Source organism: Python bivittatus, unplaced genomic scaffold (genome assembly GCF_059951505.1).
Source record: "Python bivittatus isolate LINGU-HERP-01145 unplaced genomic scaffold, Pbiv_v1 ctg000080_np1212, whole genome shotgun sequence".
Lineage (NCBI taxonomy): Eukaryota > Metazoa > Chordata > Lepidosauria > Squamata > Pythonidae > Python > Python bivittatus.
The window spans coordinates 84,471,425-84,488,912 of NW_028277035.1; the positions used below are offsets into that span (position 1 = coordinate 84,471,425).

Below are 17,488 nucleotides of genomic sequence, written 5' to 3' on the forward strand. Positions count from 1 at the left end.
AAATAGGATGCTGCATAAAACGGATTTCAACTTGAATTTCAGCTGTTGAGGAAAGAGCTGTCAGAACACCTTTCTTTTACATATGGAGTGTCTCTCAAAGGCCCGAACCCAGCAGTCAAAACTGGGGGACTCTCCCCTAATTCAAGAAAATGTTTGGGGACTAGTTTCTTTAAACTGGCCTAGCAAGGAAAGCTCCAGAAGACCCATCAGCTGAGGGGAAAGGAAGATCAGCCACTACATGCTGTTTGTTGCTCCCTTCTGCAGGTGCCTTCCCCATTGGCAGCAGAGGCACACTTGTCTCAGATCAGGAGCTTATTGTGAAGGGGCCACACTATCACAATCGCTTCAAAACGGAGCTCTCTGAGGATCCCTTCAGAGCAGGTCTTCAGCTGCTCCGGGCAACAGATGCCAGGGCCGGTCCTTTTAAATACGCTCACACAAAGGTTTCCTTCCCACAAAACAAAAAACATGGATTTATGGATTCCAAACATGGCTACCATCATGGTACAGCAGAAACAAAACTGAAGAAGGAGTTTTCCTTTCTAACCAGCCCAAAGCATCACGGGACTGGATGGGGACTTCTGTCCTCCATCCATCCGGCCAATTGCCCTCATAGAAGCCAAAGTCTCCTACATGTAGCCCATTGGTTAACGTAATCTGCAAGCATTTCCATAACCACAAAAGAACAGTGCTGGGGAAAAGGGGGTGCCTCTGCTTTTAGAGGACCTGTGCACGTGTTACTGGAGGTGTCACCTTGAAAAATTGACTTCTTTCTTTAAGAGGGAGATAAGCAAAGGCCTTTTCTAAAAGGCACCTGCTATCAGAGGTTATATCTACTTCTGCTTCATTGACTATGCAAAAGCCTTTGATTGTGTGGATCACAACAAACTGTGGCAAATTCTTAAAGAGATGGGAGTACCAGACCACCTTACCTGTCTCCTGAGAAATCTGTATGCAGGCCAAGAAGCAACAGTTAGAACCAGTCATGGAACAACCGATTGGTTCAAAATAGGGAAAGGTGTACGACAAGGCTGTATACTGTCACCCTGCTTATTTAACCTATATGCAGAGTACATCATGAGAAATGCCAGGCTGGAAGAATCACAAGCCGGAATTAAGATTGCAGGGAGAATCGTCAACAACCTCAGATATGCAGACGATACCACCCTAATGGCAGAAAGTGAAGAAGAACTAAAGAGCCTCTTGATGAGGGTGAAAGAGGAGAGTGCGAAAGCTGGCTTGAAACTCAACATTAAAAAAACTAAGATCATGGCATCTGGACCCATCAATTCCTGGCAAATAGAAGGGGTAGAAATGGAAGCAGTAACAGACTTCATTTATTTGGGCTCCAAGATCACCGCAGACGGAGACTGCAGCCATGAAATTAAAAGACGCTTGCTCCTTGGGAGGAAAGCCATGGCAAGCCTAGATAGCGTATTAAAAAGCAGAGACGTCACCTTGCCGACAAAGATCCGCATAGTCAAAGCTATGGTTTTTCCAGTAGTAATGTATGGCTGTGAGAGCTGGACCATAAAGAAGGCTGAGTGCCGAAGAATTGATGCCTTTGAACTGTGGTGCTGGAGAAGACTCTTAAGAGTCCCCTGGACTGCTAGGAGGTCAAACCAGTCAATCTTAAAGGAAATCAACCCTGATTGCTCATTGGAAGGATCGATAATGAAGCTCAAGCTCAGATACTTTGGTCACCTAATGCGAAGAGAGATCTCTTTGGAGAAGACCCTGATGCTGGGAAAGATTGAAGGCAAAAGGAGAAGAGGACGGCAGAGGATGAGATGGTTAGATAGCATCACTGAAGCAATGAGCATGAAACTGAGCAAACTCAGGGAGGCAGTGAAGGACCGGAAGGCCTGGCGCAATATGGTTCATGGGGTCACGAAGAGTCGGACACGACTTAACGACTAAACAACAACAACAACAACAACAGAGCTGTCTTATGGGGGACAGAGAAGTTATGGCAGACAAGCCCCACTTCCTATGCCCGTGCATGCATTATTTCCAAAATGTTCTCTCCTTCCCTTTCAGACAATGCCAACCCTAGGGCTGACACTGTGTTATTCCCTGGTTGCTGATGTCAGGAGAATGGGTGAACTTACAAATGCAACACTGGTCCAATTATCTAGAAAAATTTTGGAAAAAAAAAGTTGTCCAATTAATTCTTTCTTCCCCACCCCACCCCTTACCTCTCTTTCTTCCCGTGACAAAGTTCTTGGTCCTTTAACAGTTAAGTAACAGGAAGAACCCAGGGCTTAAAAAAAATATCCTGGCATGTAAATGACATGCTGAGGAAAACCTCACTTCACTTCTAAGTTTTATGCAACTGTTATGCAACTGTCAAAGGAACAAATGACTTGTCAAGGTAAGATTTGGCAACCTCTTCCCCACAGAAAAGCTAAAAGTGAATTCTTGGCTGGAAGCTGATTTAGGACGAGGCCTACAGCCAGTCAGGGATGTTAGGTACTTGCTTTACTGCTTTCAGTCAAGATGGCTTCCCTCTTTCAACTACAGAACCAAACTGTGCGGGAGGTTTGGGGCCAAAATCATGGAGCGATTCTCTTACTGGCTTTCAGAGGAGATGCGGCAAAAACAGGAAAGAATCTGGGGGCACCTTAAAGACATTTATTATTGCATAAGCTGTAGCTGAACCCTGTTTATTTAATCAGATGTGTGATATATAGTCCTAAGATGCAAGCTTTATATGTATTTCCACAATTATTGTTGGCTGGGGGTGGGAAGGCAGTAGCAAATGGAGATATGAGAGATTGTGAACGATACCCACAGCAATCACAACTAAAGCAGGTTTTGGAAAGAATGCAGATGTTCCTGCAGCAAACTCATCAATGCACATCTAATGTCTTTCTTTAATCCATAAGAATTTAGTTATTGTATCTTGTGATGAATTCCACCTTAGCTGTTTTGTGATGAAACTGGATTTTGTAATTCCTTTCTCAAGGATAGCCACTTTGAAGTCCAAAGCAGAATAGCTTGGAGAATTGAAATATTCCTCCAATTGTTTCTGCATACAGGTAGACCTCAACTTATGACCACAATTGGTAACTTCCATCGCTAAGCCATGCAGTTGTTAAGTGAGTCACACCCAATTTTATGACCTTTTTTTGTCATGGTTGTTAAGCAAATCACATGGTTGTTAAGCAAATCCAGCTTCCCCTATTGACTGCTTGTCAGAAGCCCCCTTGGAAAGGTTGCATATGGCAATCATGTGACCCCAGGATGCTGCAACCATCATAAATACATGCTGGTTGCCAAGCACCTGAATTTTGATCATGTGACTGTGGGGATACTGTGATGGTCATAAGTGTGAGGACCAGTTATAAGTCACTTTTTTCAGCACCAACATAACTTCGAATGATCATTAAATGAATGATTGTAAGTCAAGGACTACCTGTATTATCATTTTTGAGTTCTGTTAATTCTTCTACTGTATACAGAGATTGGCAAGTTTCTCTAATTCTAAAGTGTGATTGGGTGATTAGTAGCTATTTTAGGTTAGATGGCTATCTGCAAAAAAATGATCATTATCTAACACCATAGTTCATTCTTGTTGCATCTACATGGTTTTAGCTGAGAGTATACCAATCTGCTATTTTTGTTGGTGCGTCTATTTACAGTATATTATTTCTGGAAACAAATGTGGCTTCTTTAATCTAGATTTAACTTTACTGAGCAGATGTTTGATAAATTCTTGATTGAACTCCTTAGTTATATATCTCTACCCAGTATCTCATAAAACTTGGATATAAGTTGGAGACATGTAAATATGTACACACTGGTAGTTAGATAACCACACAACCTACTGTTCTGGGAAGAGGATAATTTTTCCTCTGGGTATCTGGCCATTCCAAGGTGTTGGACAATCTAGTGGTTATTCCAGGAATTAAAACTCTGAACTGAAAGTAATATGTGGGGTCCAGATATGGTCCAGCCCCAAAACAGGTCTGTTTCATCCAGAACACCATGTCTGCAACTCTCTAGTTGTACTTCTATGTCCCTTGTGTAGTTTGCATACCGGTTTCCAAAAGGGCAACCTCTTGCATGAATGTAAGTAATTAAAACCCTATTTCCAGTAGGCTCTGCAAACACCATGACATTAGTAGTGTCATTTGTATTACACAGATGACATAAATGAATAAATTGTCCCCATTTGAACAGCATGTCAGAGAAACAGGACAGCTTTAGATCCATACAGTCTAATCTCTGTTTTGTTTTTCTTTGCCACTTTTCATTTTGAAAGAAGAGGCAAAATAGCAGCAGTTCCCTATTACCTGAGGATGCTTTTGAGAAAAACTGTTCTCTCCAAAGGCAAATCTATCTAATGAAAAAATTCCACAGAATTCTGTGGCTTTTGAGCTTCCTTCCAAATGACCACGGAATTGTGCCCTTGGTCACTCCAGTGGCTTTTATTATTCCTCCTGCGTTTTTCAGATTCTCCATTTCACTATGATCTCTAAAGGAAAAAGAGGAAAGTCTTTAATAAGACTGCGCAGAGTGTCTCAGTTTATTTTTTTAATTGCATCCTATTCTTTTGCCTTTGGGCCCTTTCAGTATTGGAGATAAAAGTGGAGAGGCCTTTTCTGTGCTCCTGGGAACCACATGAAAATTGCACTTGGAGAGATTGGAGAGATGACACGTTGTGATGGATATTATTGTATCCCTAATAGTTTATTGCTTATTCCGTTGTGATTGAGTTAATTATCTGTTCCAGAACTTTGATATATTTGCCTGATCACTGAGTAACACTGTGTGTCATTTTAATTGCAACCTATGTTCTGTTCTGTTACGGCTGAGAAATCCAGGCTGAAATAAATGTGAACACCCTGAAAATTGGGTGTGTATGTAGCTGGTTACAATGTGTACTTATACTGTTACAGAGCTCAAATGAAGCAGTGTTTTTTAAATAAGCCAAAGGCATCTGGATACCTTTTGTTTTAACACACTTCTGCTCCCCCATCTTCACTTACAAATCAGGTTTGTTCAGGTTTGGGAATAGGCATGAACTGAAGCCCAGAGCCCATGCAACCAACTGGATTGTGGTTCTCGTATTGATTCTAACACCAAAGAAGAATTCCTGCTTGTTTAAAACATTGGATTGATACCAACAGTTACTGACTGATATTGGTGTAATTGGGAAATAGTTGGACTTTAATTTTTTTACAGTTATACAATGGAGGTTTTACTGTATTTTTACAGGTGTATGCCAAACTGCTGAAAGCATCCTTTGATTTTGGGAAGTATAAGTCTAATGAATAAACAAACAAAGAATGATCTGACTCAAATGCCAGAAACTACCCCTGGAATTTGCAAGCCCCACAAGCTAAATAAAGAAGGGATACGAAATCAGAATCAATTTGGTTGCTGTAGTGTTCATCTTAATAGGGCACTAATCTCTTCTGTGACTTTTTTGTTCCTTTCTTTTCAGTTTGTATGAATGATTGCAAAAAAAAAAAATAGAATTAAAAAAATAGAGCAAGTAGATGAACTTGTGTATTTATTAAATGAATTTTGGTATTGACTAAAAATGGGAATGTGGATAGAGGAATGCTAAGGTGCTCACATGGTGGTAGAAAGGTAGTGGACAGTATGTGGTTCATTGTGAGGGAGGAACACATGTTGAAAGAAGTTAAAATAATTATATTAAAGATCATGTATTTTCTGCCCATATTATTATATTGAAATGAGAGTTGGGGATGTGAGAAGCCTAAAAGCAAGTTGAATACAATGGGAATTGAGTCTTTAACAGGTGTCTGTTGTAAAGGAAGAGAGGAACCGGTGATGAAGCAAATTTTTAAAAAAGTAAAATACCTAAAAAGTAGGACAAAAGGAAGTAATAATATGCTGCCATCCAATGCTGCCATCAGAAATGACCCTGTCAAGATAGCCCTGAGTTTTAGGCTAATTTTTTTAATGATCAGGTTCCATGGCCTGAAAATGTTTGAAAGTGGTTCATTTTCTCACAATGTCTGCATAGTTGGCCAAATGCAGGACACTTAGACTTGTTCATTCATGATGACAGTCACAATACACCTCCCTCACAATGGGTGCAGCCACAGGACCCCTTTGTCCCTGTTTTGATGTTCTTCTTTTTCCCATGATTATACAGTATACCCAAGAAAGGGTGTTTCCCGTCTTAGAGGCTTTCAGCATGCACGCTGCCTCCCACTACAACACTTGGCTAAGAAGATTGCCAAACAAACATTTGGCTAAGGTAAGATTGCCTTCTAGAAACAAAGGTTCTTCTAACTGGGCATCCAGTACACCATAAATAATGTTGTCCCCGATCAGTGAATTTTCTCGCACTCCAAAATGACACCCACTTGCTAAAGACTGTGATAGAACAAGCTAATCCTTCTCTTGCCTGCTGTTTCCTTGTAAGGAATTCATCTCTCCCCACTGCCTCACTATGCTGTGGGGAACACAAAGCCTCCAATCAGAAAAGACCCTGTCAAGATAGCCCTGAGTTTTAGGCTAATACAAATCTTTCTTCTCTGATCTCGAATAAAAGCTTCGCATTACTGTTTTCTTCTTCAACTGGAATAAAAGCAGTCTAAGTAGAACTCAAAACTCCTGTTTCCAGTGGGTATGTTTCTGCATCAAACCCTTGCTTGAACAAGCCGGGATTCCAGGAATTTCAAGCATATGGCACATCTCCTGCTTCTGAGAATTATTTCAACTCTGTATTTTTATTTTAAAGTGCTGATGACCCCCAAGTTTCTTTACCCTAAAGCACTTGAAAGCTTCAATTAACAGAAGGGCTCTCGTTGACATCTGGCCATATTCATCACAGAGCACTCATGGGCACAGCTAGGGCTATCAGATCTGGGGTGCAAAAAGCCAGAACGGAGGTTTTCGGCATTTCTTTGCTGCTATCTAGTGGTTGTCCAGACTTTTTTTGCAGTCCAGATCTGTACCTCTGTTCATAACTTGAGTCTTCGCACTCAGAGTTCCTTGTAGTCTTCCAGATCCTGTGTCTGTCTGTACAGATCTGTTGTTCTTGTTTACAGAGCTGTTAATCATAATACCAGTGGCATGTGCTTGATCCTGCTGATATAAAAAGTTATTTAAGTTAAACTTTAAGCATATTAAATTTGGCATAACCTTGAAATGCCACTTCTGTTATTTATTTGGCTGTAAGCCCAGAAATTTGCCTTAATTGCAATAAAGTCATTTTTAAGTTCTTAAGTTGCTTGTACAGTCCTGACTTCTGAAAACAGAAATACAAAACATGAAGACGTGGGGCCGCATGTAACCCACTAGGCCCCTTTTGTAGCCCCTCCCCCAGGTACTGTAGTGTGGGAGGGGCCAAAAGCTTGATTTGCATTTTGATATTTAAGGCACTGTTTCTGCTCCTGAAAGTGGACCTTGCCCCAACTACCTTCAGCAGTGAGGAACTGTGCACTTCAAACTCAGAGTTCTCATTCCAGCTGGGAATTTCAGGAATTCAAGTTGCAACCCATAGGGAGGTACCGCTTGGGGAAAGTTCAGCTAGGGACCCCTTCAATTTATATCCAGTTTCATTGTTCATCATGCCATTATTTGCAACCACCTTTCCCTCTTTCTAACATAGAAGGTATAACCCTCGACAGTTTGCATGATCTGTCAGCCCTGTTGGGTGGATCAAGCTAAGAAACCAATGCCATATAGGTCTAAAACTACTTTTATTGTAAAGATATAATGACAGAATCTTGCAAGTCTGGATGTGCTTCCCTCCTCCCTCACTTCATCTTTGTGTGAATTAGGGAGAGGCCTGTCTGAAGGCGTTCACTTAAGTTAGTTTCTTAGAATCGACTTAAACCATCCGTCTGATTGTTGCCTCAGTAGTGGATTTTCCCACTGTCTTTCAAGGCTGTTCCCTATACCCTCCACATGATCGCTCTCATTTTTGCCTCCTTGAGTAATAATGAAAATGCGGCTTGTGCTTCCCTGCTTGTTTGCAGAAGATGCTAGCGAAATCAACTGGCTGGACTTGCCCCTGTGTCGTATAACATGTTATTACAAGGATGGAGGGCTGCTTCAGGCTCGGCACAGGCTGAGCTGACTAATTATTGGCTTCCCACCCAGACGAATCTCTTTGCCTCTGTGGGCAGGCAATAGACCCTGCAGTGTTAAGGCTGTTTGCTACGCACTGCGCCAATTCCTTCCAGGAGCAGCTAAATTCATTATTTTATTTTATCCTGCCTTTATTATTTCTATAAATAACTCAAGGTGGTGAATATACCTAATACTTCTTCCTCCTCCTATTTTCCCCACAACAACAACCCTGTGAGGTGGGTTGGGCTGAGAGAGAGGGACTGGCCCAAAGTCACCCAGCCAGCTTTCGTGCCTAGGTGAGACTAGAACTCACAGCCTCCTGCTTTCTAGCCTGGTGCCTTCACCACTAAACCAAACTGTCTCTCTAAACAAAGTAATAGCAGCTAAACTAATAGCAAGGATATTTCTCCAGAGATATCAAAACCTCCTGGGCTTATTTAAGCCCAGACTGCTTTCAGAATATCTATTTTTTCTGAACAAGAATCCCAAAAAGTATTATAATCTGGCATTCTATTTTATATTTGAGTATTGGATACCAATGAGAAAACACAAATCACAATATGAAAATTTCAATAAGGCACGTGGTCTAATTCAGAGTTCCCCAAAGTGGTCAGTATCGACCCCCAGTGGTCAATGGGACTATTTATTAGTATTATTATTATTGTTATTATTTGTAGTACTATTAGTTAAAGTAGTATGTATTCAATTATTTTCATATAATAAACATTTGGGGGTCGATGAACAATCTCAAACCTGAAGGGGACGATGAGCTGAGGAGTCTGGGGACCTCTGGTCTAATTAGTACACTGAAGGGGGGTGTTCCTATTTTATAATCTGTCATGGTATCTGGATTTCCTACATGACTCCTAAACCATCATAAGTAGCATGAAAACCAACACATGTGTGAAGCTTGAACTGAGTGGAGATTAGCTATGATTCAGACCCAGATTTGAACACTAAATATTAGCTTTATTACAGACCATCTAAAGTTCAAAATACTGACCTTGATGCAGAACTGAGAACTTAGGAGACTGCTTAGTATGGCAGCAGCTACCATACTAAGCAGTCGTACATCACACTAAAATCATGGTTTCTTAATATGTGGTAATGACCTGGCTCATGCATCACCATGGTTTCCAAACCACTTAAACCCCTACCCTCACCTCCAGAACAACCACAACAAAATCCTATTTTAAAAAATCCAAGTAAACAAACTCTCAAATACATAAGAATCCCTTTATTCCTCAAAATCCCCATTTTTCCTGCATGGGTAAACCTTCACCACAAAGTCTAGTAAATAGTCACTCCTAAACCACAAACAGAACAAGGGAGACCATTATAGTTGACACAACCTCAGTAATGCAGTCTGATGTAACTGTAGAAAAGATTAAAGAAGCTATCTAGGCATTGGCTATGATCATTTTGCACATCTTCAAGATGAATGTTGGCTTAAAACAAATCATGACTTTAGTATTAATGTGAGTACAGTTTACGTGTGTGCCTACATGGAAAACAACTGTACCATTCAATTCTATGTTAACAGAAGCCTGAAGACAATGTAAACCTGCCAGGAATTGAAAAACTGTCCAATCTAACCTGCTCTAATAAGACTTCTTTTTCTGAGTTACTTTTCCAGATGGCTTTTAATCCTAATTCTCATCACAGATCAACTGTTATAACTGCAACTATACATTCACAAATATTTAATACCAATATGTGTCTGATGTGGCATGCAAAGCACAGATGTGGAAGCTCTCTGAAGCTTCTGGACTGTGACTCTCGTTGAGTCCGGTCATGAATCAAGTGTACCCCCCTTCTGGCCTGGACTGATCTCTGGGATAATACAGTTCAACAATAAACAAAGAATTCAAATATAATCTCACATTAAAGACAGCTGCCAGTTTAATCAGAACCAAACAGGAAGGAAGGAGTGAGAAGCAAGCCACCCATTTGGCCCAAAAGTGCAAAAGACAACAAGGGAATCAAAATTGGAGAACAAGCCAGAAGTCAGATGATAAAGAACCATCATCATCTATTCAGATCAATATCCAGGTCAGAAAATCATCCCTTCCTAAGGGAATTTCTTTTTTTATGCATACCAGTGCATCTTATTTAGCCAATGAGACAAAAATGTGTCCCTTGATTCAAAGGAAAATTCTAAGTATGCAAGTTCATTATTAAGCACACACAAATATCCATCATAAGAATCAGGGGCGTCTGCAAGGTGTGATCAAAAGGCCACCAGGGTGGCAATGATGGTGTTAATATCACCTTTTAATGTGTGATACAGATAAAAAATGGGCAGAGTTTTGATTGCACAATGGCAGCCACCATCTTGACCTTTTTGACTGTACACTATGGGCAGTTTTGATAATAGCTGTTGTCCTATCACCAGACAGATTCACAAGACTATATTTGTCTCACAATGTCTTCATTGTCCATGGAATGCCCACTGACTCCTCCATTTCTAAGTTATCAGCTATCTCTGTTCCTGCAGCAGATATTATAGCTAGGAAGACCAAACTTCATGAAAGCTCTTTGAAGCTTCTGGACGGTCGCTCTGAAATTCAGCCTGGTCCTGAATTTGGGGCTACACCTTTATTACATTACTACAGAAATGTCATCCTGTCCCTTGTAGAATTCAAATCTCTCCATAGCAGGTGCACAAAGGGCTATTTTTTTAAAAGGATAAATAATATGCCGATTTCTCTTGGCCAAGCAGTATTGCAGAAAGAGTTTGAAGCAGGAGGCTGGACTTCATCCTGTTTACACCATTTAAATTCATACGATGTGCACTTTCTGTCAGGATTTTCTCATGGGAAAGAAGTTCATGTTATTGTCAGTGTAATGTGTTATTGTGAGTTGTACACATATACTGCTATTTACTGCCATCTATTGGCGTGTGTATGCTAGTTTGTAGGCTGATTTTTCATAGGACAGTCTTTTAGAAGATGCTTGGTAGACTGACAACGAAAACATTTCCTCACCATGCACGCAGTCTCTGTGCCAGTAGAAGGGCGCTGCTTTACGTTATCAAGTTTCTTCTTTGATGTTATCTAAGTTATTTGAGTTATGTAACTCCCTTGAGCACTGTATCTCCTGCAATCTGTTGGTCAGATAATCCACGGTCAGATCGGCAGATGGGAGAGATTGCACAGCTTCCACAAGCATATCAAACGAATCATCAAGACTCCAAAGAATTATACATGCCTTTTGTTGCTCTGAAATTTGCACATTGCAATCTGCCAGCTCAGCAAACAAAGTTTTCATCTTATGTAGGTGCTCAATCACATTAGCTCCTTGCTCCAATTTAAGGTTATACAACTGCTTTGACAAACTTACGATGGCAGCTGAAGTCTGTCTTGCATAGATGTCACGCAAAGCCACCCAGCATGAGTTAGCAGTCTCCAAATCACGAACATGCACTAGTTCTGAAGACTCAAGTCCCAATATAAGATTACCATATGCACGGTCCAGCAAAACTTGATCAGCATCTGTGGATGCAACCGGAGTGGGGTTGTTTACAAAACGCCAAGGCCCCTCTTTCATGAAGAAAGATTTCATCTTTATACTCCAAGTCTGGTAATTCTTTGGATTCAGTCTTTCAAATGGAAGGCTCACTGCCGCTGTAGGTGCCGCCGCCATGTTTCATGATTTATAACAGGCACGCAGACACAGAGAAAAAATCCAAACTTCAAATGAACCGTTCACAGGCAGGGTAATAAATCCATAAATCACCCTTCACTCAGGACTTTCAGTCCTGGCTTGCATCACTCCTGGCCTCCGTCCGGGGCACAGTCCTGGAACAGCAGTCCTGAAAACTCATGCCTGGAACTTCTGGATGCTCTTAGACCTCAAGCCTGGGTCCTAGTTCTGGGTTCTGGTCTGGGCTCTGGGCTGGGCTCTGGGCCCATAACCTGTTGAGCAGAGTACAGCAGTGTGCCCAGAAACCCTTTGCCCAGGGAAAAAGGACACACTAGCATGATAGGTTTGCAAACTGCAATGTCCGTATCTTGTTCTCCAAAGAAACTCAGCCAGAAAATATATACTATCTGGTTGTTTATTGATAAAAATGCAAACACTTCATAAAATACTAGTTGCATACAAAATATAGGAAAAAACACTTCTTCTCATATATTCAGCTTCCAAGACTTATCCACAAATACAAAGTCTCTAGCCAAAAACTCTCAGAGAAGAGGTACACTACTTGGTTATTAGTTACAACTACGTAGCCCATAATACCTATGTAGTGGCTAACACTAAAACAACTACCAACTGCAACTGACAATGCTGGGCATACATGCTCCAGTTATATTGTCACTCTATACACCCCCACTGGGTAACTAGCATACACACGCCAATAGATGGCAGTAAATAGCAGTATACGTGCACAACTCACAATAACACATTGCACTGACAATAACATGTTTGTCACCTGACTCATGTAGCCATAATATTATTGTACAGATAACGGGATGAACTTCTTTCCCATGAGAAAATCCTGACACCCCTCTCAGCCCGTTTTCGACACAACAATACACATTACAGGGTAGTACAAACAAATGGTTACAACAATACAGAAAAAATTACATTTATTCAAACCCAAGTCTAGTTAACATTGTTTCATGTTGTACACTAGGCAATGCTTTGGTAAATACATCTGCAAGATTTGATTCAGATACACAATACACAAGATCAATGAAATTTTCTAACATAGCTCGTCTTACATTTTTGTACTTTACATCAACATACTTTGTATGAGCTCTTAGGTTTTCTGTTTTAGCTAACCCTATACAGGCTTGGGAATCTTCATGCACTGTATAAGGCAATGACACTTTTCATTGATTGTAATGGCTAATATATATCTGCTGGTGAATGTTATTTCATGTACTTCCCATGTTATGGGGGCTTGGTATGTCCTAATGATGGCTGGATGGCCCTCTTTGCATTTTTCATAGCATTTCTTTGGTGTTGCTAATACCATATAATGGTTAGAAATAGTTTAATAAAAATCTTTCTTTAGAGGGGTCAAAGCAGGGCATGCATGCAGTAAGAAAGGTGTTCTGCAAACAAGCCAAGATCAGTTAAAAGTGTTTCTACAAGGGGAGAGACAAACCAACACAAGCATCTAAACAGGCTCTAGGGGCAGTTCAGAAGTCCAGCATGGTGCCAGGAGTATAGCTAGGTTTGTCCAGGCTAAGCATAAATTTTTGCTCTGGTGTCATTCACACATTCCTCTAAATCAGCCTTCCTTAATTGTTGACCCTGAAAGAATCCTTGAAATAATGTTCATGTCTCAGGGAATCCCTGCATAAAAATTATTACGTCGACAGCTCACAGTATGCTAGCATGATCAATAAATTGTAGGGATAATAATCCAATAATCATTGTCAATGCTCTTTCAAGCAGAGAGGAATATTTTTTGTGCATCTGTTTATTTTGGCCCAATTTTGTTTAGCTTTTCTCCCCCACAAAGGATATCAACTCTCATTCAAATCAGTGGCGTAGGGAGAAGAAACTTCCTTTTTTCCTTTAAAAAAAAATAATCCAACTTGACTTATTTTTTACCTTATCCAAATAGGCCTAAAAGTCTTTTCACAAATTTCTACTCTACAAGATGCTGATGAGGAATGGTATATGCAAAAGTAGTTTTGCATACGAAGCACTGGCATTGCACAGTGCGCAAAGTTCAAAAAACAATGCTTATTTTTCTCAGTCACAATCTTCCCCCAAACCACTAATGCCATCTTATGGAACCCTAGTTGAGAGAGGCTGCCCTAAATCATAATACAGCATTTAGTTTTGACAGGCTCCAGATTTTTGTAGTTTAATATGGTAGTTGTGGATAAAAGTTCCTCATCCTTTTTAATATGAAATGATTGATTATGAGGCATGGTATGAAAGGATCTGCTACTTTATATTTTTAGGTCAAGTGAGGCTACATTGGAGCGCAATTATTAGTTTCAGGAAGTGACCTGAACAGAGAAGTCATCAAAGAGAGAGGCCACTTATGTCCTAGAAATGTCATTTGAATAGGACATTTCTGACACACCTTCAGTAGCAAACAGTAGGCAACACCCAGTAAAAATGGAACAATTCTTGCAGTTTGGATATGGGAAAGTTCTAATAGTTCTAAAAGTTCTAAATGGGTAATTATCTCATGTGAAACACTCAAGCCTTGAATGTCCTTAAACTGATTGCATCCCGTCTTGGACAGAGGAAGGAAATGCCAATCAACCACATTAAAAGATAGCCAGGGCTCAAAATAGGATGACTTTTTTGCAGCTTTTGAGGGTGGGGAGGGAGAAAGAGAACTATTCATTCATTCATTCATTCATTCATTCATTCATTTCCAGAAGCCAAGGATCACAAATAGGGAAACGGTGATGTAATGATGTTGTTGGAGAAAATGGAGATTTTTGGCCTGATTAAAAATATATAATAATTAATTGTGTGTTAAGCCTATTATAAAGTTAACACATTTTATTTGGTAACTTTCCCACCAGATTACTAGAAAATCCTGTGCTACGATTTGCCATTTTATCATTTTGACAAATTTGGGGGAATTTGGCTGTATGGTATCCTCAGTTTGTTTGCCACCTATCCTTGTTTTATCTCTAAGTGCTAGTGATAGTTGACTTGTCAACTCCTGATGACTGTTAATAATTAGGCAGGACCAAGTGCAATTAATCTTGGTTGGAGGCATTGTTCAAGATGTGTTGGATGACACACTCAGAATTCCCAGCTAGCACAGGAACTGGAAACACCAAGGAAATCAGCCATTCCTGGTGGCTATACACCTGGCGGTGAGGCTGGAGAGAGAAACCAAGGAATGACTGATCACCAGGCAGAGAACAAGTGAATAAATCATTAATTAGGGGTTTTTTTTACTCATATCAATATTTTCATTCACTGGACTTTCACATGAAGCACCTGAAATATTTCCTTGTTCTGACTAACATAGTGTATTTAACATTTACTAAGAGAGCTACACAATACCTAGACTGAGGAAATTGTTTACTGTGGCACACAGTTCAGTGAGGATGGGCTTGCCAGTGGATTTAATTTATGGCTTAGTCATCAAACTGACCCACCTTTTTCTTCTTATGCTCTTGTTCTCTGAGTATCATGCCCCATTCAGCAGTAATCTCCAGGAAGTGAAGGTACTTGTGGGGCACCCTCCCTGACAGTCTGAACTGAGGCTACTGAACAGCAAGAACAGAAGAACAGGTAGAACTCTGGAGGGCTGGATAAATGTCGGTAGATGCTGGGGTGATAGTCCCACCGGTTTCAGTGGGACACCCTCAGCTTTATTCAGAAGACAAATGACACAAATAGACACGTGTGTCGGCAAGTCACCGGTGGAACTGCTTTGCTGAACAGTACTTTATTTGCAGAGTGAAAGCCTTCCCCTATCTGCTTGGTGGACTGAGGGAGATGGGAGAAATGTGACAGTTCCCAGCTTTCCTTCCAGCCAGCCAGTGTTGCTTTGCCTACCGCTTGAACGGCTGCAGGTGAGGACATATATCTGCATGCTACGAACCTATTCACCTGTTGCTTTCTGTCATGCTGCTGTTAGAATGCCAACTCAGGTGCTGCCAAAGATCTGTGCTAGAGATCTGAACAGGTCTGACACCTGAGTAGCGGGAGTAGAAAGGACCTGATTCGGGGTCTTTAACTGTTGCTTGAAAAATGTTATTGCCTACTAATGCCTGCCTTTCAAGAGGTATAAAAATATTTCTAAAAAATTAAAACACAAAAAAGCAAAACGGAAAGAGCACGTGTTTTTAATAGTGCAGAGCATTTCACTAAAGGCTAAAAAAAAGGCTAACCAGATTTGTCTTGATCTGCAGTGTGTGTATGAGTGTTATGTACATGTGTATGAGTGCATGAGTGTTACGCACCCTTCCTTCCCCCACAAAAAACAGGGCCAGACCAATTCTTAAGAAAAAAAGGAGATTGTTTTTAAAAGTATGATTAAATAATACACGTACTTCTCTCTCTCTCTCTCTCTCTTTTCCTAATTTGTTAGGAAAATAAAATAATCTTTTTTTTTTTTAACTAAATCCGTCACTGTTTTAAGATTCCTGAAAAGCTGGTGCACATCATTCATTGTCTTTGTTTCTTCGTAACGGTATTCCTTGGTTGAGTTTAGACAGAGCAGGATCGGCACCCTGGGGCCTCAATTCCACATTCAGCCCTTAGGCTGATATCATGGGATCCTCATGATACCCAAATACCATGGGATTTGACATTTGGCATAATGTCAAATCTCCAGGCTATAAATCATTTCCAAACATTTGGCATGCCAATCTAACTTTTCTCTGCAGTGTGCCTTAGAGAGAAATGGTGATCAGAAAGAGAAGAAAGGATGTATCAGGAACAGAATGGAGGGTCTTCACCCAATTTTGGCTCCAGATTTTTGTATAATATGCTTCATCCCTGCTCATTTTGTAGTCTGGGTGAATTACTCATCAGAGAATGAAGTTCTCAGCAGAAAAAAGGCTGCCACCTTGATGTAGCATAAGAGGCAACTTTAGAAGTTCAAGAGGCATCTTTATTCGGTATTGTTTTCATCCACTGTACAACTTCAGCATTATTCTGCTAAAAGCAACCTAGCTTCTCTCCTTAAAAAGGTGTTTAAACTAAAATTATTTAGCTACCTGAATGCAAAGGAATGTAACTAACTGAGAAGTTAACTTAGTTCTAGCAATGAATTCTGGAATTCTGTTTTGATCTTCGTGCTGAAGTGAGTGAAAAGTCTACGTTGTCAGGTCTGCCCAAATGTTGTGAAGCTATACATTTCAAGGATTGGAAGCCTCTCCTTGAAATCCATAGTTATATATAATTTTCACTAAAACTTTAGACATAGTGATTGTAGAATAATCATTCCAGTATGGTATCCTGCCAGTGTGTTTCAATTATAAATCCCAGTATTTGCACTGGTTATGATGGTTGGGAATTTTGGATGTAGTGGTCTCAACACATCTGGATGTCACCTGTCGTAATTATTTCATGCAGTGCCAAGGTTTCCCTTATGTTGACATTAACACACCCATATTTCATCATTTGAGCTACTGTCAAGAATGAACTCTTGCTTACTTTTGACTAGGATGTCCCAACTACCATGCTGGGAATGCAATGTTCATCCTGATCCTTCTATTCTGATGGTGGCCCAGAAGTGTTTTTAAAGTCCATCCTCTGAAATGGAAGCCAGTTATAATATTCTGGACATGATCTGGCCCTGAAACCAGCCTGTTTTGTCTGGGATACCACAGACTACAGAGGATTGCCTTTTGTAAAACCTCCTGATCACCCTTGGAATGGCCACATCTGAAGATCCAGTGGAGAATCAGAACATTCCAGAGTTCTCTGAAACTTTTATGTCCTAGTATGGTAGTTTTTGCTCATCTCCACTCTTAGTCCA

General features: G+C 40.5%; 1 protein-coding gene across 2 annotated transcripts in view; it reads left to right on the forward strand.

Moving 5' to 3' along the window:
• The first annotated feature begins 15,195 nt into the window (after positions 1-15,195).
• Positions 15,196-17,488, forward strand: part of FAM3D (FAM3 metabolism regulating signaling molecule D) — a 35,818-nt gene continuing 33,525 nt past the window's right edge. For both annotated transcript variants that reach the window (XM_007427413.4, XM_025166183.2), the window contains exons 1-2: positions 15,196-15,291; positions 15,459-15,575. The gene's annotated coding sequence lies outside the window, so the exon portion shown is untranslated. The remainder of the gene's footprint in view (positions 15,292-15,458; positions 15,576-17,488) is intronic.